The sequence below is a fragment of the Phalacrocorax carbo genome, chromosome 1 (assembly GCF_963921805.1).
Source record: "Phalacrocorax carbo chromosome 1, bPhaCar2.1, whole genome shotgun sequence".
NCBI classification, from domain to species: Eukaryota; Metazoa; Chordata; class Aves; order Suliformes; family Phalacrocoracidae; genus Phalacrocorax; species Phalacrocorax carbo.
In genome coordinates this window covers 15,923,910-15,946,419 of record NC_087513.1, presented here as the reverse complement: position 1 = coordinate 15,946,419, position 22,510 = coordinate 15,923,910, and the positions used below count along the sequence as shown (strand labels likewise).

At 44.2% G+C, this 22,510-nt stretch overlaps 1 long non-coding RNA gene across 1 annotated transcript in view; it reads left to right on the top strand.

The window, feature by feature from the left end:
• Positions 1 to 3,174: 3,174 nt before the first annotated feature.
• LOC135313854 (uncharacterized) overlaps positions 3,175 to 22,510 on the top strand; it is a 60,931-nt gene continuing 41,595 nt past the window's right edge. The window contains exon 1 of the long non-coding RNA XR_010373347.1: positions 3,175 to 3,230. This is a non-coding gene — a long non-coding RNA (uncharacterized LOC135313854). The remainder of the gene's footprint in view (positions 3,231 to 22,510) is intronic.

The following is a 22,510-nucleotide window of genomic DNA, read 5'->3' as shown; positions in this document are numbered from 1 at the left end:
GATGTTCTTTCCCAGTATTTTTCTCATGTGTCTCCAATAACAAAATGCTTTGGCGGAGATGGTGTGATTTTCCTCCTTGAAGCGAGTGACCTAGTACTGGATAGACCAGATGCTGCAGTCTTTCCAAGGTACAACAGTACACCAGAAGTGTCTGGTAGGTTGACAAGAATAATGATACAGAGATGTGGAACACATGGGAGGATATTAGAAGGGTATTCCCTCTCTGGTCTCAGATGATCTAAAATACTCCAGATTGTCCTTGGACTTCCTGGATTCCATTAAAGTGAAGAAAATACATGTGTGGAAGGTGAATCCCTGCTGTGCCCAGAGGAAGAGGACAGGAGGACCCTTTCTTCTAGGGAAGGCCATTTCATAAGGACTACCCTCCCTCCATGGAGGAATGAATTATATTAGGGATGTGTAACAAACCCAAATGAATGAGTGACTTTGAAGGCAGTGTTTTGAAAATCCTTCAAGAAGAGGCAATTACCCTGATGAACCACAGAAGGCTACCTAGCAGAGCTTGTTTCAGGCACAGAAGTTGCTGGTACTGGGATAGCAGGCACTGCAGCGCTTGCCCCAGAGGAGCGGCTGCAGATGTGGTGGGCAGCGAGTCCTTAGGAACGAGGATGGTGAGTACTGGGATCAGTGCTGTAGTGCTGGCCCTCAGGAAGGGTAACAACACTGCATGGTCCCTTGGGCGTCGGCACCTGTGCAGCAGATGGGTCTTCTCAGCCTTTCATCCATCAAAAAGTGAACCTCAGAAGAGTGTAATGACTCCTCTATCTTGACAGGCTGAGCATTGGAGGTGGCAACCACACTTTGGTTCATCTTTTTCCTTATTTTTACCTCTGTTTCAAGTCACTGGCATCACAATACTTGTAGATGAAAGGGACCTTTGAAAAGGTGTTACTGGGAGTTTAGGAGTTGAGGGTTTGCATCCAGGAGGGTGCTAATGAGGGGAAGCCACCCAGAAAACCATGGCTTGAATGTGACATGCTCCATTCATGAGTTGCCTATGTTGAAAGCTCAGGAAAGAACAGTGTTGTCTGAGTTAACACTGTCACTTAGATAAATGGCAAGATACTCAGGGCAGCGTCCATCTGCTAAGAGTGAAGGCATGTCAAAAGCTGATTAATCTGAAATCCCAGATTTAGCTTGCAAGATGCTCCAGTACCATTGAGGTGAGTACCATGAACTAACCTCACTGAAACTCATGGCAGATACAATGTATGAAGGCCAATGGACTATAACAAGCTATCCTTAATTAACAAAAACATTATTTAGGTAATGCATGGTCAATGCACAAGAAAAAATACATTATTTTAGGATTCCATGTAGTTAAGGGAAGAGAAGTGCAGAGCAAAGAACACTGCGGGGTGCAAAAAGGATCTGATTTTGTGCATGCAGGGTGCACATGCAATGGTGGCAGTGTTTGTGTTGGCAGTCATTTCAGAGGGACTTGACATTACCCTGTTACCCAGCCTTAATTCCTTGAAAGGAGGAGTACAAAAAGCAAGGATTCTGTTTGCTAGTGACTGGTGAAAACCCCAGCTCTTTGAATCTGAGTTAGTCTGATAATCCCATTTAAACAAATTATGTATGTTGAAACACTGTGGATTTCTGAGATAAACAAATCCATCACAGGTCCTGCAGTCAGGGAGAAGGGAAGGTCTATGTTTGATGCACTTGGGGAGATACACGTGTAATTTCTGGCACTGTAACTTTCCAGGAAATGGAACACAAATCTAGATTTAGCCAATAGAAGAAGATTTAAATCAGCCTTTGGAGGTGTATATCTATCTGCGATGACTACATTAGCTGGCACGAACCTAGGCCTTTCAGCTGTGCTGTTGACTACAAACACTCTCTGTGATGTCACTGTGCATGAACTTTGGTACCTAACCTCTCTGACCTGCCGTCCCATCTGAAGACATGCTGCTCGCCCCCAGTGTTCTGCCTAGACAATTTAGCAGATCACCATTCCTGGGCACACACCTTGTGTTCACCCGCTGGAGCGGGGCCCTGACCCTTCCCCAGGCATCAGCGCCCTGCTTCGATGCCATAATTAATGGCAACACTGGCCCGGCCAAGGGTTGCAAAACAAAGTCTCGCCTACCAACGTTTGGTCTCCAGAGGCGCCCTTTTCATTTTCCTGCTCGCTATGGCCGCCGCCGCCCGCCTGCGTCACCAGCCGCGGGTATGACGTCACCACGCACCCGCCCCGCGCCGGCATTGCGTCATGCCGCCGGGACAGAGGCGACCCTGGTGCTGTGGTGACACCTGCTGGGCCGGCGGGAGCATCGCCTCGCTGCCAGGCTGCCGCCAGGAGGGGTGACAGCGCGCCCCGCTGCCACGAGGAAGGTCCCTGCCTCGAGGAGCCGGAGCTCCGGGGGTGATGGGGCTGAGGGAAACAGGCTCGGGGAGAGCTGAACCTACTCTCCAGCAGTCTTAGACAGTGTGTACTCTTCCTTCTTATTTTTCATGTCCCATAGCAATAAAACAGGAAGGCAAAGAATTGTTACGAGGAGACTTTGGAGCTTATGGATCTGGGTCTTCTTTACAATTCCAGTGTGACTGCAAGGAGGTCTTTGGCTTTCTGTCTCCACCTGTCTCTCATTCATCCATGGGATGTGGAGAGCAACGTCGCTCACCAGTTACCCACAGGGCTCTTGTAAGTTTTCATCCCTTAGTGTCTGAAGTAATTAAAAATCCTCAGGATATGGAAATGCAAAGTACTTGTGTGCTTGTGGTTGACAACTGGCAATATGATCTTAGCATATCTGTGTTGCAACTACATGTACCATCCAAAATGAGCTTTGGCAGAGCTTTCCCATCACACCAAGTCACCACTTAAACTGTGTCATGTAAGCACCTAAATCCAGTTCTGGACAAGACTTGACAGAGAGGGCAGAACAGGAAGGAGAGTAACTTCTCTTACTGAGGACAGGCTCCGTGCAAGAGTTCGGTCTCTCAGCAGTGCCTGTGCCAGAGCTGCTTGTCAGCTGCCCACCGTGTTTGAGCCAAGGCTTCACCAGATTTGAGTAGACAGCTCAGGTTAGAGAGCTCAGACTTGGACCTGGGGTCTCCAACACCTTTCCAACTCGTCTCTGCTAGGAGTTACAGCCGGCGATCACCAGCAAAACTCACTCACCCTGGAGCGCTGCACAGACCAGTGAGACTGCTGACATCTTAAGGCCGCTGTGGTATGGGTCTCTGTCACATACAAGGTCAGTCTGAAATCGGCACTGCGGAACACGTGTTGCTTGCCAGCGTGGCTGCAGATGCTGGGGCTGGTTCAATCCTTCTGGCTGCTGTAATCTCCCAGCAACATGAATCTTCCTAAGTCCATTTTAATTTCCATTTTTTCATCTTCCTGACTTAATTTTCTGCAAAATATTTCCCCACTGTATGTGTATACCTAGGAGCATGAGCACTGCCTGTGCTTTTGTTGAAACCTTCCAGCAGCCCTGCACCCTCCCTTCTCTCAGCTGTACATTTGCTAGATTTGAGGAACTTACTTTATTTCTCCTGCTATCTGAAGCAGATAACCACCCCAAGCACAAAGGGGTGTGTGAGTGATATCAGAAATACTGAGCCTGTCATGTGTGATGCTGGACATCAACTTGAAGGTGTTAAAATCCTCCCCCACCCTGAGCCTAGCCTTTTTCATCAAACCATCTACTTTTGTACAGCCACCTTCTTGTCACAGCTTCTCAGGTAAAAATCTTTGAAAACTCTTAAATGAAAGCTACTGCCACTCCAGTTATTAGACACGATGGGATAGCTATGACAGAGTATTATTTGCCAGAACATCACCATGGAGGATGGTAAAATTCTGCGCCCTCACAGCACCAGTGAATCTGATGGGCAGCCGATGAGCCGGCTTCTATCCAAGCTCATAAGATAGTAATTATCCCTAACACAGGAAAGGAGAGTACAGGACAAAGTTATTATTAAACTCAGATGTAAAGATCCTAGTCAATATATTAGCAAAAGGGATACAGCACATATTATCAAGTTCAGTAGAAGGAGCCAAATGGTTATGAAACATAAATACTTTTCCAGTAACATGAGATGGGGCTCAAGTTATATTCAATTCAAAAAAGGAGAAAGAAATCATACCAGTAGAACTGCATGCTGACTTATGGGAAATTACATTTAAAAAAGGAGAAGTCACAGTTTCTGGAGAACAATATGAAGCTGAATGATATGCAGTCAGCAGTATTAATTAGCTTCAATACCCAGCTTTTCTGGAGCAAATTGAATGTTTTAAGAAACCTCTAGCTTTAAGTTGAAAGATGGCAAATTTAAAAAGTTAGTCTTCCATTAGTAAGTTTTAAATACAGTTAGAATAATACCAAAAACTCAAGAAAACCTCCTTGGATTAAAAAGCTTTCCAGAAAATCTGTATAGGCGGGTAGAGGCATGCACTGACTCTTTGGAGCTGGTGGTTGCATGGCCCTCCCTGCCTCCCTATCCTCAGTTACTGGCCATGGGGGAGGGACTGTATTTGCTAAGTTGCAGGTGGGTCTTGGCCCTTCACTGGTTAGGAAGAAGCCCCAAATGCCAGCTCTAGTCAGGGCACAACAAACTTATTTCCAACAGCGAGAGCTGGAACTCACTGGGAGCCTCAGTTCAATGGACCTTTGGGAGAGATGTGGCTCTTGGGCACTCACTTGGTGGGCTTAAGCTGAAGAAAAGCCTGCTGTAAAGTTTGTTTTCTCCCAGAGAAAAGAAAAAGAGAAGAAAGCAGAGAAGCTGCTTGTTTCCCCACGAAAAGAAAATACCTGCCATTTGGCTTGTTTTGGTTGGAGTGGGTGTAGCTTGCTGACATGTTCAGCCAAGGGCTTTCCACATGGGCATGCTCCTGCGTTCAGTCTGTTCCCGCCAGACACAGGGGCAGCGCAGGCAGATGAGCTGTCCTGTGTGGGGGAACAGGTCTCACCATGCTCAGCCACTCTGCAATGATGGGAGAGCGTACAGCTGGGCCAAAGGCAGGATGGTTCTGCCTACAACACTAGTGAAGTCAGTGTCATTTGTATTGCTGACACTTGCAGTGACCTCCAAAGTACCTATCAGGAGAAGGAAGAAATTTATGCACGGAGGTGAGGTTAAGGTATCAGTGATGTACAACAGGCAGCTAGGAGGTAAATGACTCACAGGGGCTGGGCAGGGATGGTCAGACAAACAGGGAATGGCTTATTCCCACAGCCTTGCGGTGATGAATGGTAAGAATTCAGGTGAGGACATTTTAGACTGCAGTGGAGGAATATAGTGCTGTGCATTGAAGAGGGCATATTCCCATTCCTTTTCAGTCAGTTGTCTTATTACGGTTTGCCTGATGTGTGTTTTATGATACTTTAAGATAGGTTGCTGTTTTATGGTTTGGATGCAATGCCTTGCATTTTTCGCAAGTGCTCATACAGCCACGTGTCACATAACCAAATCCATTTGTTAAGAAATTCAGTGTTCATAAAATAACCTTGATATTATTGGAATCTTTGCAGGCAGACATCTAGCCAGCTGCAAACAGCTAGCTACAAATGTGTACACTGAACTCAAAACTGGATTGCAGCTGTTTGGCATTAACTTAAGCACAGTATCCTCAAGGTGGCCTTAGTTTCAGAGCAACGCTTGGTGTAGGGAGGTTTACTGTGCACAATGGATGGCCCAGGACACATCTGCCTGTCCTGGCGCACAGGATGCCTGATTCCAGGATTTTCCAGTGTTTCCCACAGGTAACTAGAGTGAATATCTGTATGGCACCTGGTCCTGGTTGGCCCCCATTCTGTCAAAAAATCTTTAGGGAAGTAACAGGCATCTCTTCAGGCTAGTATCTCTCTTATTCTCCATTTGCTTTGTGCTGATCCTGATGTCCATCTATCTTGGGTGAAGTGTGGTAACTGTCTCATTACTGGCCTTTAACATTTTTCCTGCTTGTAGTGGAGCCAGAAGAATTTCCTTGTGTCACCTCAGTACAGCTAATGCTTAGAAAATGGGAGAGTACATTGTACGTGAGTGCCTGGAATAAGACAAGAATGCTATCCTGGGGCATGCACACTACCTGCCTTAGTCTATTTTAAGCACAAATACAGAGCATCTGAAACTAAAAAGCCACCTTTTTTTCTTTAATTGAAGAGTTACACATTTTCCATGGGCATTTCAGCATCTAACTTAGATGCCTAAAGTAAGTATGTGATTACATCCTTCACTTGCTGCATTAGGACATGACAAATTGGATATTTTTATCAGCCTTCTAGATTTCTATTTCCTCTTGTTAAACTACTTTGTTCAGCAGGTACCACCTTGTATTAACATATTCCCAGTTAAAACTGGTTATGGTAAGAATCTTCTCTTATTCTTTTTTCTCACCTTCTAATTATAGTTTTTGAGGCCTGCTTATGAGTTACAGCAATCATGACAGATGCCTTTTACCATTGTTTATTCATTTTAAAATTAATAAATGTGAAGTTTATAAACAAAAATCACAAGCTTCCTTGTAGGGTTTAGTTTTCACATGCTAGAGGGGAACACTGGGCCCCTGTCTCTGACATGCTTCCCACCCTCAAATTGCGTCCACCCTGTTGCAGTATCCTTCAGAACTATAATTTTATCTAGACCTGTAATGTTAATTAATATTTTCATTACCATCAGTACAGCAACTGCCACTTATGTACCTGGAGGAGGGTCAGCGTCTCCAGGCAATCCTCTGGGCTTAATCCTGGGGACATAACCAGGCTTCTCACTAGCACATCCAGACCAAGGCCTGATCTGGTGGTACGATTTCATTTAATAGTGTTTGGTAGGTCATTTTCATCCTTGAATTTGTCTAATTGTTCTTTAAATCGTGTAAGCTTTTAAAACCCATGGCATCTTGCAATTAGTTCCCCAGCTTAATTATGCACTGCATAGAAAAGTGTCTCTTTTGCTTGCCACCTGAGAATTTGATTTTATGCCTTGTAGGTCTTGTATTATGAGAAACAGCACATAACGATTCCCCATTTGTCTTTCCCATGCACTCATGATTTTCTCTCTCTGCCACAAACCTATTTTTCACAGGCTGAAAGTCCATGCACTCATTCCTTGTACAGAAACCATGCTTCTTCACCATGTCAAATTTCATCCTTGTAAATTTTCTAGGTCTGCTGTACCAAGCTATTGATAAGACCTGTACATTTTATTCGAAGGGGTGCACCATGGATATATAGTCGCATACTGATATTTTCTATTTTGGTTCCTGTCCTTTACTAATAATGCCTTTTCACTTAAATAGTGCTATCGCCTGGACTCATTTGCCCCTTGGAGAGAGGAGGATGTTTGATCTGTAGCTTGCTAAGTTTCATGCTACTCAAAGATTTAGGAAGAGTTGTGACAATAGATGCTAGAGGAGATGTACCCTCAACATGCAGTCCAGCACTATGCCAAAGCCAATGAATTCAAACACAAGCACAGAAAGGATTTGCCCCTCACTGGCTGGCTATGATTAATCTTATTTCAGGAACTTTGCCTGCACTCTATGCAAATACATACTTAGCAAAGGGATGGTAGTAGTGTGTACTGCTGCCTACCTGAAACTACTGCCATGGTGCTTTACAAGCGGTTGCCACTGCAGTGCAAGGAAGACCACAGCTGTTTAGAGGCATCACATCTTTTGTACAGTGTTTCTGAATCTAGGGAGAATGTTTTCACCAACAGCAACTACAGATGTCCCTTCCAAAATGAATGATTGAACCACATGTTTCTGGTTACCCCACTGCTTCACATCCAGTTTCACTCTTGATCTCCTCCTCTTTATAATGGCTTTGGCCTTGTGCTGTACACTGGGTACGTTTAGGCCACGAGTTTGTGGTACTAGTAATGCTGTCTTCATAAAATCATGTTCTTCTGGACTATTGCCCTTAGGCTTTCTGTAGGTGTCCTTATAACACTCTATATTCTCCTTGCAATTCCTTTGAGAGTAATCTAAACCCCAGCTGCTGGTTTCCAGACTGTGTTCACTGCACAGAAGATGCACATTGTTCCCAGGCAGGTGATGTTATGAACGGTAAAAATTCACATGGGTTAGGGGAAGCCTGAGCACAGCCATGGAGGAGAACTCTGTGGTCTCTTAGTTGCTCCAGAGCTGCAGCACTCCACTAGACTCCCTTTTTACACGGAGTCACATGGAGAGGACAAGGGGGAATGGACACAAGTTGCTTTTGGGGAGATTCTGACTGGACATGAGAGGGAAATTTTTCATAGCGAGGACAGTCAACCATTGGAATAATCTCCCCAGGGAAGTGGTTGACTCGGCCACGTTGGACACCTTCAAGAGTCGTCTGGACAGGGTGCTGGGCCATCTTGTCTAGACTGTGCTCTTCCTAGAAAGGTTGGACTAGATGATCCCTGAGGTCCCTTCCAACCTGGGATTCTGGGATTCTGTGTGATTCTGTGAAGTAATGCAGATGCTAGCCCAGCTGCTGGCCACCACTTGCCACCACCTGTGAAGAGAGGATCTTCTCTCCCTCAGCATCCAGCACAAACAAACAGAGGGAAATGGAAGCATGTACGAGTAGACTGGAGCTGTTTTCTTGCATCTTCACAAACCTTGCGTAGGGAAAGAGGGGCACCACCACAGCACTACACAATTTCCACCTTGCAGCTGAATTTGCAGCACTTGTGTTACCATTGCTGGCTGAACCTCCACCAATACCACCACCTAACTGTATCAAGTGGCAGGAGCCAATAGGCGCACTCTGATACAATGCAACTCACTCTTTGCCTCTAGACAAGTGAGAAGGAATGACAAGGTTTGGTGACAAGTGAAAGAAAAATGAAAAAGAAAGGGAGAGAGAAGAAAATTAAAACAGACTGAGAGCAGGAGGAACTGCATGAAAAATAAACATTATAGAGGGAGGAAATGAAAGGTGAATGAGTTTTGTTTGTGCTAAAAAAGGAGGCAATAAGTGGAGGGAAGAGAGAAGCAGTAGCTGAGAAAGGTAGTGATACACATAAGAAAATAAGGCTTCCCTTGACAGCCCTTGGGGCATGGAAGAAAATTTGGGAATTGTGGGAACTATTTCTTCATGTGATGATTGTGGGTTATGCTGTATTAAGGTACTGGGTCCAGCAGTAGTCACAGACTCCTTGACTCTTCCCAAACATAATGGGAGATGAAATTTTGGAAGATGGTGGTGGCAGTGGTGGCAATTCTCACACTGTTGATGCTGGTGGTGGTGGCACCGAGGGCTGCAGCCATGGTGGTGGTGGTTCTTCTCCTTGTTTCTATCTTTCTTTACTTGGGTGTTAGGGGAGAAGAAAATACAAAGACAGCTACTAGCAGAGCTTCTTGTTCAGCAAGTGTGACTGGCCTACAGAGCAAACCGAAGTGGGTGAAGCCAGTTCTGTTCTACAGCTGGCCACTGTCACAGATGGACCTTCAGTCTATCCCAGTACACTGTTGTCAGAGCCCTCAGTGCCTCCTGTGGCTCCAAGGAGTTTAGCTGGCTGAGTTGGGCTCACCTTCTTCATTGGTAAGAGCTGTTGTGAAGGCAATGAGAGAGGAAGCCTGCCCCTCCTTCCCTTGGGAGCTGCTTTTAAGCTAATTGTCGTGGTTCAGCCCCAGCCAGCAACTAAACACCACACAGCCGCTTGCTCACTCCCCCCACCCCTGGGGGGTGGAGGAGAGAGTCAGAAGGGCCAAAAATAAGAAAACTCGTGGGATGATATAAGAACAGTTTAATAATTAAAATAAAATAGTAATTATAGTAATAATTATGATGATGATAATAATAATAATGATGATAATATAATAAAAAGGAAAAGGAAGGAAAACAAACAAACAAACAAAAAACTACAAGCGATACAACTGCTCACCACCCGCCGACCAACGCTGCCGGTCCCCAACCTGCGATTGCTGCCAGCCCTCCCCAGCCAGCTCCTCCCAGTTAACATACTGGGCATGACGTTACATGATATGGAATATCCCTTCGGCCAGTTTGAATCCGCTCTTTTAGCTGTGTCCCCTCCCCTCCCGGCTTCTTGTCCACCCGGCAGAGCATGGGAAGCTGGAAAAGTTCTTGACTAGTACAAGCACTACCCAGCAACAACTAAAACATCTGTGTGTTATCAACATTGTTTTCATACTAAGTCCAAAGCACAGCACTATGCCAGCTGCAGTGAAGAAAATTAACTCTATCCCAGCTAAAACCATGACATTAATGCTTCTAAATTAATGCTGATTCTGCCTTGGACCTGATGACTTGACTCCCTGGCTTGGCCTCAGACCTCCTTCATCACGACAGAACTCCTGGCTGATTGGTGGCCTGAGGCTGACTCTGATCACTGCCTCCAGATCTGCTCCTGATCCAGAATCACCAACTCAACTTCTCAGTGCCTCATTGGTGAGGCAGTGCTCCTGCCTGCATCACTGTCACCCTCAGCTCCTGGCCTCCACACCTTCCCTGGTGGAGCAGCCTGCCCGTGCTGCCCCTGGCACTGTTCATGTCATCTTAAAGAGCTCTACATTTCCAATGCAGAAGCTGTTAGACATGGTGAAGTATATTTTCATGTCAGTTAAGCTTGGGCAGGAAAGAGGGTTGGTTTTTATACTGAGGATATTTTAAAATATAAAATACATATAAAATATTTCAAATATATTTTATCTTGCTGCAGACCTCAGGATTTTCAGAGTAGTTATTTCGGTGATAATTCCAAAGTAAGCAACAGTTCAGGGTGAACAACATTTTTTTTAGGAGACCATGGCTCTTGTTTTTCTACCAGCGCATAATTAGTTAGCTCTACAAAATGCAGTTGTGCCAACAGGCTGTACTTAAGGAATCCTAAACTGTGTTGGCCATAGTTTGAGGCAACTGTGTTGAAAAGCTATAATGGGAGAGTTAGAAGTCAAACATGGATGTGCCAGATAACCAGTAGCTATAGTCTGTACTAGGAGCTGTATATCCAAATGGCTTCCCAGTGAAAACTCTTTTACCTAGTTTTTCTAGGTTTATTCATCTTCAATATCTGCACATGACATACTGCTGAAAATAATGCCTTTTTTACTGCCCATAACTAAATGGTGCATTTCTGGATCAGAACCTGGAGATGTTCTTCACAGTGGAAGTAACTAGGGATTTGAACACAAACATGAAGTGGCAAGTGACTTCTAGGAAAGCTAATGTACTGGAAAATAATCCATGAGCAGGGACTGGAGAAGCTGAACTGGTCTGAACCAAGTCTCTGCCTTGGTAAGATAGACTGTAGATTTATTTTTTTCCTCAAATTTCATGCAAATACATATTGTATCTGGCAAGCATTTTCATTTTCTTCATTATCAATAATTTTTACATCAGACCTGGAGTCTCAGCTTTTCAGTTTTCTCTGCTGTTTCTTTTCTGATCTGTTTTTCCTTTGCTATTGACATATATATGACATGCACATATAAAGAACTGTATATTTTCATATTCACTTTGTAATTAAATGTTTAATTCTATAACCATTGTGGGACAAAACAGGGCTTGTAGCAAGCAAAGCAAACCTGTATTGTAGCATATTAGTCACTGGGAGGAAGGGTGCTTTTGGAAATAATGGCTCATTTTGGCAGGAAGCAAACGAGCAGGAATTTCAGTGAATCAGCTTTCAGTCAGGGAGGGACAATCAGGAAGAATCTGAATCAGGAAGAAACTAGAAAAAGAATGGAGAGTATGAGGAATATGGAAGGAAAAATTGTTCTGGTGCATGTAATATGTAATGTTGAGGGTAAGTGTAGTATTTCTCTGTCCATAATGGAAATAATGAATGGCTCAGGCCATAAACTGCAAATGCTAAGCAGTGAGCAGCTCCCTCCAGACAATGCATTGGGTCTTCAACTTTAGGCTCCTAGTGACAAAACATTACTCAACATGCAGACGTAAGAAAAGCTAATAGCAAGTGAAAATTCTGGCTTAATTAGATGGCTTTAATTAAACCAGTGCTAACCCTTGTGTGGGGACTCTTACATATAAGTAACAATGGCTTATTGAGCTTAAATTTAATAGGAGCCAACATAAAAGAAACTTAAATATGCCACACATAAACTGGAGCAAGTGACCACACTAGGGCTTAGCATGGGTTTAACTGAATTAATAAAAGATTAACCACTACCGTTTCTTATTTGGAGGAGCCTTCCAAATGTAGCTGAGGAGGCTGGGGATCAATGTGGATGATTTGTTGACTCCGACAACTTTTTCACTTTATAATGACAGTTTGGGGCACTTGTGTATTTTGGAAAATATTTAATGCAATTGCTGCGTGATAGTGCTCATAATGTGTATGCCTCTGTGCGAATAAACACATTAAGTACTTCACTACATTTCTGAAAGGTAATTTAAAAATACTGTTAAATGAGCGACTCATCCACCTGGAGCCATTGCAGGTTCACCAAGGATGAACTTGCCTTGAATATTACCGTCTTTTAGGGAGAGACTTTATAATAATGCAGAACATGTATAGGGTCAAAACCTCAGCTAGCATCAGTCACTGTATCTGTATTGAAATGAAGAGTATCTACAGCTATGGAGTATCTTTTCTTTCATTTTAAAACATCGAGTCTAAAAGCCCCGTTCTCAAGATATTATCTATTTTTATTCTTTATAACAATGTTCTCAAAATTGGTCAAAACAATTGATGTGTTCAGATTATCCAGTTTAGATATTTATTTTGTGCTGACATGAATTCACAATAATTTTAAATGGATTATAAGCAATACTATCAACCAAGTGTTACCAAACTGCAAATTATTAGAATATTTTGGGAAATGGATATAAATCACAATTTGGGATTTTTGAAGTAGAATTTCTTTGCATAACATATGAAATCCATTCAAGGAATAGAAAGTGATACAACTAAAAGTAATATGGGCAGACCTCTATCAGGTTTTAAGTCGGAGCAGGATCTTAGTTTAGCGAAGAAACTCCTCTCTTAACTGAGCCGGCACCCCCTCTTCTCCCTAAGCCGGGTCTCCTGCCCGGCTTACAGTGCTGTACCCGAGGCCACTTAAATCCCCGCGCCCGTCTGCAGCGGGGCGGAGGTCCCTTAGCGGGGGAACTGAGAGTGTGGAGGTAAGCCTCCCAGGCTTTTGAAGCCGTTGCCTAACTCAAAGAACAAAAGAGAGGTTCAAAGGAGGTGTTAATGCTAACTAACAGCCAACATCTACATAATAATTGAGTGCTTACAACATTCACTGAAACATAGAGATCAAGACCCTTTTCCACCTGAGGCTCACACTCCTCTGCCCTGTGAAAGTGCCAGAGGCGACCTGGAAAAGGACCGGCTTCTGTCACTTTCTGTTAAAACAAACACAGCGGGCAGAAAGGTTTGCAAGATTCAGGTGGACAAAGAGAACAATAAGAGGGAGCCTGACTAAGACGTGGTACAGTGACATTGTAAAGTTGCTGTAAGTATCCATTTAATAAAGCCACATCCATATGACATACAGAGCTGAGCTACTGTCAACTCCCTCACTCTAATTTGTTCAAAGCATTTTGGAGGGTAACTTTCTCTCCATGGACTTTATGCTGGATCACGTATTGTGTCTTCCCTAGGCCAGCATGAAACATAAATCTAATATGAACATTGCATTGTATCCTGCGGCCAGTTCAACAAAAAAAAGCAATTGTGTGCTGCCACTGTTCTGGAGTGAATTTGTACTGTCAGCTCATCTGGTAACGCACAAATCTGTTCGGGAGGAAAATGGAAGCACAGGCTGAAGTGTACCATGAAAAGAATTCTTGAACGGACATGTTCAGTAACACTTGGTATGAAGAAATAAGATTTAATTAGTCAGCTTATTAAATAATTGTTAGTAGGCTTTAAAAATTATCTGGTTTGAGACAAGTGAATGAAATTCACATTTGTTTTAACATCTCAGCAGTAAAAATGGAGTGCCTTGGGAAACAGTGTGATCAATATTATAGGATGACATAGTCTATGATGTGTAAAAACCATGTTCTCCAGCAACATATTTCCTATGTTGGCATCATATTCAGAAAGTAGTACTAGGCTGATCCATTATCTGATAATTTTACACCTTTGATAATATATAGTTTTGACTGAAAACATACCAGTTGTTCCTGTATCAGAAAGTCATGCAGATCACCTTTTTGTTTATAAATGAGGTTAATAATTTGAAGGATGTACAGTAGGAAACATATTTTAGAAAGTGGCTGAAGAAGTAGGAGGAGAATGTTCCAGCATAAATTATAGCATCAGAAAAGAGAAGGAAAAAAGAGAAAAAGGAAGGGAAAAAAAATCATAGGGTCATAGAATCACTGAAGGCCCTGAGCTGGAAGGGACTCACAAGGATCATCAAGTCCAACTCCTGTCCCTGCACAGGACAACCCCAAATTCACACCATATCTCTAAGGGCAATGTCCAAATGCTTCTTGTACAGCATCAGGCTTGGCGCTGTGACTGCCTCCCTGGGGAGCCTGTTCCAGTGCTCCACCACCCTCTGGGTGAAGAACCTTTTCCTAATACCCAACCTAAACCTCCCCTTGTACATCTTCCTGCCATTCCCTTGGGTCCTGTCATGGATCACCAGAGAGAAGAGATCAGTGGTTTGCGTTTTCTTAGTCAGTGGAATCATAGAATCACAGAACTGTGGAGGTTGGCAGGGACCTCTGGAGATCATCTACTCCAACCCCACTGTTCAAAGCAGGGTCAGCTACAGCAGGCTGCTCACGACCATGTCCAGTAGGGTTCTGAACATCTCCAAGGATGTAGACTCTACAACATCTCTGGGCAACCTGGTCAAATGCACAATCAGACTTACATTAAAATCAATTTTTCTTATGTTGCTGCACAGTCTGGCGACATCTTCTCACAGCTCCTTTACCTCGTGGCACAGATCCTCAACAAATGGCACATCTTCTGCAGGTTAAAAGGTCACCTCCTGCTGCCCCCACCCTGCAAGAGGCTCCAGACAGTCCATGCAGCCTGAGACCTGCAGAGCTGCATCCTTCTTCTGAAGCTCCATCTGGAAGTTGTCCTAGAAAAAAAACAGGTGGGAATAGAAAGTGAAATAGGTACTCTGAAAGAATCTAATTTGTGGAAACATTTATTCTAGAATAAGAATGTTGGGGTTTTTGCCTTCTGGGTTAGCGTATTCTTTTCCAAAATCTGCATGCTCTATCTACCCTACTCCCCCTATTTGATTTCTCACTTTACCAGCTGTCCTGGTTTCAGCTAGGATAGAGTTAAATTTCTTCGTAGTAGCTAGGATGGGGCTATGTTTTGGGTTTGTGCTGGAAACAGTGGTGATAATGCAGAGATGTTTTAGTTGTTGCTAAGCAGTTCTCACACTAGTCAAGGACTTTTTCAGCTTCCCATGTTGTGCCAGGTGCACAAGGAGCTGGGAGGGGACACAGCTGGGACAGTCAACCCTAACTGACCAAAGGGATATTCCATACCATATAATGTCATGCTCAGTATATAAAGCTGGGGGGAAAAGAAAGATGGGGGGGACATTCATAGTGACGGCGTTTGTCTTCCCAAGTCACCGTTACGTGTGATGGAGCCCTGCTTTCCTGGAGATGGCTGAACGCCTGCCTGCCCATGGGAGGGAGTGAATTAATTCCTTGTTTTGTTTCGCTTGCATGTGTGGCTTTTGCTTTACCTATTAAACTGTCTTTATCTCGACTCACGAGTCTCCTCACTTTTACTCTTATTCTCTCCCCTATCCCACCAGGGGGGAGTGAGCGAGCAGCTGTTTGGTGTTTAGTCGCTGACTGGGGCTAAACCATGACACCAGCTTAATTGGTGAAGACAATACAGTGTGGCTACCACTGTGTCTCTCACTTTGGCACTGGCTTTCCAAAGATGGCACAGTGGTTAGAGTACTGCTTCCTTGTCTCTAGTAAAGTTAACATCAGGTGAACTACTTTGGGGAAGAAAAGACAGAAGATTTGGGAGTTTAATATACTGGTTAGTACATGGTTAGTTAAGCATGCAGCTTATGTGGATTGAAGGGAATAAGAGAAAAAAAAGATGAAATGAAATCAGGATTAGCAAGAAATGTTTTCACTTTGTATATATAAACTAAGGACTTATTAACATTTTTGACTAAAAGACCATTATCAACCCTCAAGACTTTAGTGACCACTAGTACAGCTATTATCAGCATTGGCTAATAACAGGGCGATGATGATCTAAGTGATGCACAGTTTGCATGGTTATGTGCATCACATACAGATTACATCATAGAATGTGGAAACAATGTTAAACAGCTTTGGCTAAAATATCTTCTAGCAGTGTTTTCTGTATCACAAAGCAGGCTTCTTTGTGTATTTTTATTTTTACTATTGCTTCAGGGTTTTTTTTTAATGTACCTTGCTGGGTTTACCCTGGCTAGATGCCAGGTGTCCACCAAAGCAGCTCTGTCGCTCCCCTCCTCAGCTGGACAGGGGAGAGAAATATAACGAAAGGCTTATGGGTTGAGATAATGTCAGGGAGAGATCATTCACCAATTACCGTCACAGGCAAAACAGACTCAACTTTGGAAATTAGTTTAATTTATTACCAGTCAAATAGGAGTAGGGTGATGAGAAATAAAACCAAATCTTAAAAACACCTTCCCCCCACCCCTCCCTTCTTTCTGGGCTCAACTTCACTCCCAATTTTCTCTACCTCCTCCCCCCGAGCAGCGCAGGGGGATGGGGATGGGGGCTGTGGTCAGTTCATCACGTGTTGTCTCTGCTTCTCCTTCTTCCTCAGGGGGAGGACTGCTTACACTCTTCCTCGGCTCCAGCGTGGGGTCTCTCCCATGGGAGACAGTCTTTCACAAACTTCTCCAACATGAGTCCTTCCCACAGGCTACAGTTCTTCACAAACTGCTCCAGGATGGGTCCCTTCCACAGGGTGCTGTCCTTCAGGAACAGACTGCTCCAGTGTGGGTCCCCCACGGGGTCACAAGTCCTGCCAGCAAACCTGCTCCAGCATGGGCTCCTCTCTCCATGGGACCACAGGTCCTGCCAGGAGCCTGCTCCAGTGTGGGCTTCCCACAGGGTCCCAGACTCCTTCAGGCACCCACCTGCTCCGGCGTGGGGTCCTCCACAGGCTGCAGGTGGTATCTGCTCCACCGTAACCTCCATGGGATGCAAGGGACAGCCTGCCTCACCATGGTCTTCACCAGGGGCTGCAGGGGAATCTCTGCTCCGGTGTCTGGAGCACCTCCTACCCCTCCTTCTTCACTGACCTTGGCGTCTGCAGAGTTGTTCCCCTCACATATTCTCACTCCTCTCTCCAGCTGCTGTTGCTCTTGCACAGCAGTTTTTTCCCCCCTTCTGAAATACATTATCCCAGAGGTGCTACCACAGTCACTGATGGGCTCAGCCTTGGCCAGCAGCGGGTCTGTCTTAGAGCCGGCTGGTGTTGGCTCTATGGGACATGGGGGAAGATTCTGGCACCTTCTCACAGAAGCCACCCCTGTAACTCCCCCTGCTACCAAAACCTTGCCACAGAAACCTGATATGGTATCAAAGTCTTCTGCTAAAATATGTTTGAGTATTTTTACCTCTTCAAAACATTGTCAATGAATGCTATTGAAATAAAAGGCTTATTTAAAAAAATATCCTTTCTTCCCCTCTGCACATAGTCAGTCACCATTTTGAAAGAGGGTGTATTGAGGCTATGAATAAAGTGAAAAAAGAGCATGCAGTAATCAGAGCTAGTGGAATACACTTTACCACAGGCTCCATCCTCGCTGTGCTTCTGCTCGAGTGTGGGTCCTGGCTGCTGATGGACTCTGTAACGTCTGCATTTCTTTATCTGCAAATGCTTCATTGTTTTTTAATTCTAGAATATGTTCTTCCAGCTGTTGTAAGCTGTTGCAACAGTAAAGCCCTGAGAAAGAAACAGTACATTTTATTGTTGTGGTTGTCCTCTTCTGTCTTCTAACAGGTCTGTAGAGTAGAACCAGCCATGATGGCCAGCTCCAGGGTCCATCTAGTCCAGTGTCCTGGTCTGTGTTAGAGGGCAGAAGAGGAAGGTTAGGAAAAGAGTGTGTCAGAACAGTGCAAACATGGAGGGTTACTTCCCCTGATGTATTCTTCCTTCCTCTCCTAGTACTTGCCTTACAGGCTTTCTGCACCTAAGGGACTAGACTTGGTTTTCATGCACAACAGCCCTTGATGGATTTTTTTTCCTCTATTTGTGTCTAATCATTTCGTATGGTGTGCTCTGTAATGTCTGCAACCCCTCTCAATGAGCTCACCATGTTGTTCAGTACTGAGGTACATTTTTTCCATTTTGGGACCCACAACTTTGCTGGAAAATGAGTAATTATGGGTCATTCAAAAAAGGTATGTCATTTTGGTCATTTAAAAAGTTTTGCTTTACAGCTTCCTGTGCGTTTCCTGTCACTCTTGGATTATGAAAACTAAGACATAATAATTTCTTATCTGTCTTCTTGGTACTATATACAGTTTTATAAACCTTTATTGTATCCTTCCTCAGCCATCTGTTTCTTTCAAGCTGAAGAGCCTTAGCCTATTTAATCTCTTTTCATAGAGAAGCTGTTCCATACTTCTGCTCATCCTAGTTGCCCTTCTTTTTATCACTACTATATCCTTTTAGAGATGGTATGACTAGAAACAGACAGTATTCAAGATCTGTGGAGGCACAGTGGAGTTGTATTCAGCAGAATGCTGTCTTCTGTTTTGCTTTCTCCCTTCCATAGCAATTCCTGATATCTTATTTCCCTTTTTGGCTGCCACTGTGATTCCTGTACACAGTGATTCCAGGATTTCTTTTTCCTAATAACTGATTGAGAGACAATTCTTGTAAATTATTTGCTGTTGTCTCTCTTTGAAAGTATTTTCAGGAATTTTGCCAATGCTTGTCTGGACACTTCTCAGACCCAGGAACCCAATGACTATTGTGTAACATCTGAAGTTTAGTTGTAAATGGATGTGGAGTCATGCTTGCACTGTCACGCAAACTTTCCTGAAAGTATGCTAAAGACATTTAGGAAGCAAACTAACCGAAGCAGGCTGCCAGTTAATACAGCAGAGGTAAAGATACTGGACAGTAAGGCTGTCCTTGCTAATGTGGGCAGAAAAGCATGAGTATGCTGGAGTAAAAGCCCCAGCAGCAGAAGTGGTGTAATTTAATATCCAGGATTTTAGAGTTTATAAGCAGGACTCAAAACTCGATGTGATCTTATGTACAGACAACATTTTTAGCAGTTAAAATAATTAGCAGTTACCAGTGGTTTTTTGGTAGTAGGCAGGAATAATTTAAGACAATAAAGTGTCCCTGCAGTAATTTGCCAGTTGGCACTTTACCTCTCTTCGCAAGTATTCTATGAAGAGAAGAAATTCTAACAAATAATTGGGAATAAAGATTACTGTTTTTTTTCTCTTCTCTGTTCCAACGTAGACATTCACTGTATTTTTAGAATAATGATTGTTAGAAATTAAGATCTACAGAAAATTTAGTCATTGAGTCTATACATCTCAGTCAAGCAATTTTAATATACTTCTTCATTTTATTCATCTGTTAAAGAAAGGCAATATTTACTTACATAACTCAGGAGTGCCGTGAGTGATAATTAATGCTTATAAGCAGTAGTATGATTAAAATGAAGAGCTATGCACTTCCAAAGGATTATTAAATTTATTATCATCGTTATTACTGTACTGAGCTATTGTAAATTACGAAAGATAGCCAATTACTGCGGATTTTCTTGAGATGACTTTGTAAGGTATTAAAAGAAGAGTGTTACACTGCAGAAAACTCATAATGAAGTTGTATAACTGAGATTACATCCTATGCCTTAAAATGGTCTTGTGCATACTGGAAGAAAAAGTCAAAATAATTAATAAATGCTGATTAGCACAAAAAGGTACTAATTTGCCTTTTCACATGTAGCTACAGTGACTCATTTACTGCTTGCTGAAAATTCCCTATCTCTGTCTCAATGATTTTTGAGTCATATGCCAGAAATGTCTGTAATTTGAGGAAAAAGTTATGTCCAATGATTATAAGCAACTGGGTTTCTGCAGTTCAATGAGGGCCCACTTGTCAGCCAAGTTGCTGAATCTGATTATGTGGGAGCTCCCGCCACTGCAAGTGTGAGCACAGGTCAGCTCCTGTGGTCAAGCAGGTGATGAGCCTTTCGCTAAGCTGCAGTCACCCCTTGGCTGCGACTGGGCACTCACACGCCACAGTGGGACTAACTGCAGCACGGCTGGATCAAGAGCCTAGCCCTAATGCTTCCAGCTCCGGGCTCTTATCCTCTGTATTATAAGATACCTCCCTCTGTTAAATCAATCTGTCTGCATGGCTGTGCTCTAAAGTACACTGTGAAATGAATCAGATTCAAAATGGGACTAACACCATCGTTTAGGGAAGTTTGGTTTTTTTTTGTAATGGGTGATTTATAATGTTGGGTTTAGGCCAAATATGGTGGTTGCAGCTCGAGACTGTCCCCATGAAGATTTAAAATAGCTTTGTTAATATCTACTTTAAATGGTTATTTGGATTAATATTCCTGAGTTTCCTATGAACACGAGCTGAATTATGGTGTGAAGAAAATTAATTTATTTCCACTGGCAGTAAGGAATAATTTCTTATGCATAATTTTTGCCTCTTAATTGAGTGGCTTTCTAGACATTCCAATTTAGGTTCTTGATGAGTTGAGAATAAAAGATTTCCCTATTCTAAACTGAAAGATTAATTACAGAACAAAGACTGTCTATGAAGAGAAATGTTATTCCTTGCCCTTTACTGATGCTGACAGAAAGTAATTAGTTGGGAGTCTAGTCAAACCCCAAGCAGGTTTTGAAGGGAAGGTTAAACTACCTCTGTTCTTTGCTGGTACCTTGCTGTTCTGGGTGCTGGAAAGAGCTCTAGTTTAATTGAAACAATCCAGGAACCTAACAAGACACTCTCCCTGGGACAGCAGTCTCTGAAGTATTGGAAAGCATGGTCTAGAGGGACATGGGATTTCACAACAAGCCGATTACTTTCACAGAGGGCTCAACCAGCATGAAGACTGAGTTTTTTCGAGTTCATTTGGGATATGCTTTGTTGGGATACGCTTTGTTGGGATATGTAGCCAATCCCAACAATGCTGTGAATATTTGTCAACAGGCTGACAGGAACCTCATGAAGTTCAACGAGGAGAAGTGCAAAGTCCTGCTCTTGGGGAGGAAAAACCCGAGGCACCAGTACATGCTAAGGGCCAACCAGCTGGAAAGCAGCTTTGCAGAAAAGGACTCAGGGTCTTGGTGGACACCAGGTTGAACACTAGCCAGCAACGTGCCCTTGCCACAAAGAAGGAGAACAGTGTCCTGAGATGCACTAGGCAAAGTACTGCCAGCAGCTTGAGGGAGGTGATCCTTCCACTTTATTCACTGTTGGTGAGGCCACAGCTGGAGTTCTAGGTCCAGTTCTGGGCTCCCCAGTACGAGAGAGACATGGATCTACTGGAGAGAATCCAACAAAGGGCCACAAAGATGATGAAGGGACTGGAGGGTCTCTCCTATGAGGGAAGGGAGGCTAAGGGAGCTGGCACTGTTCAACTTGGAGAGAAGGCTCAGGTGGATCTTATTAATGTATACAAATACCTGAAGGGAGGGCACAAAGAGGATGGAGCTGGGCTGTTCTCAGTGGTGCCCATTGACAGGACCGGAGGCAGCGGGCACAAACTGAAACACAGGAGGTTCCCTCTGAATATCAGGAAACACTTTTGCACTGTGAGGGTGACAGAGCACTGGCACCGGTTGCCCATGAAGGTTGTGGAGTCTCCATCCTTGGAGATGTTCAAAAGCCATCTGGACTTGGTCCTGGGCAACCAGCTGTAGGTGACCCTGCCTGAGCAGGCAGGTTGGATAAGATGATCTCCAGAGGTCCCTCCCAGCCTCAACTGTTCCGTAGTTCTGTGACTTATGATGTTGTTGAATGACTGGTCTATGTGTTGGTTCTAAAAACCCCCTCTGCAACAGGACAGATGTATTTAATATTGTATGGTGGACTTCACTGTATCATGTCTGTTCACCTGCTTTTGTCACTTCACCCAGCCTTTGCTCTTTCTCTGGGGGAACTTGCCCATTGAGGCATCCAAGCAAATCCTTACTTGAACAAATTGCACAGAAGAAACTATCTTTGCCCACCAGCCTCTGAAAAGCCTCATACTTTCAGCCAGGTTACAGTCGTTTAGGCCAGCTGGCACCCCACCATGGGGGAGCCTCGTGTCCTTCCTTGAGGGAAGGGGCCACCAACTGGGCCACCCTACTGTAGGTGCGGGGAAAGGGGGCTCAGTGGCCTTCTGGAGCTCCCCGTTGGTGTCCCATGGTCGCGCAGGTGACCCCGGGCATGCCCGCCCCGGGGCAGGGAGGCGGGCCCCTCACCACCCCCACCCCGGCCTCCTGCGGGGCGCCCAGCCACCCTCCCAATGGCCGTCTCCACCGCGCGGGGGGCGGGGCTTGGCCCGCCCGACGTGTTTCAAACGGGCCAACCGCCAGGCGCAGAGGGAGGGCGGGTCGGC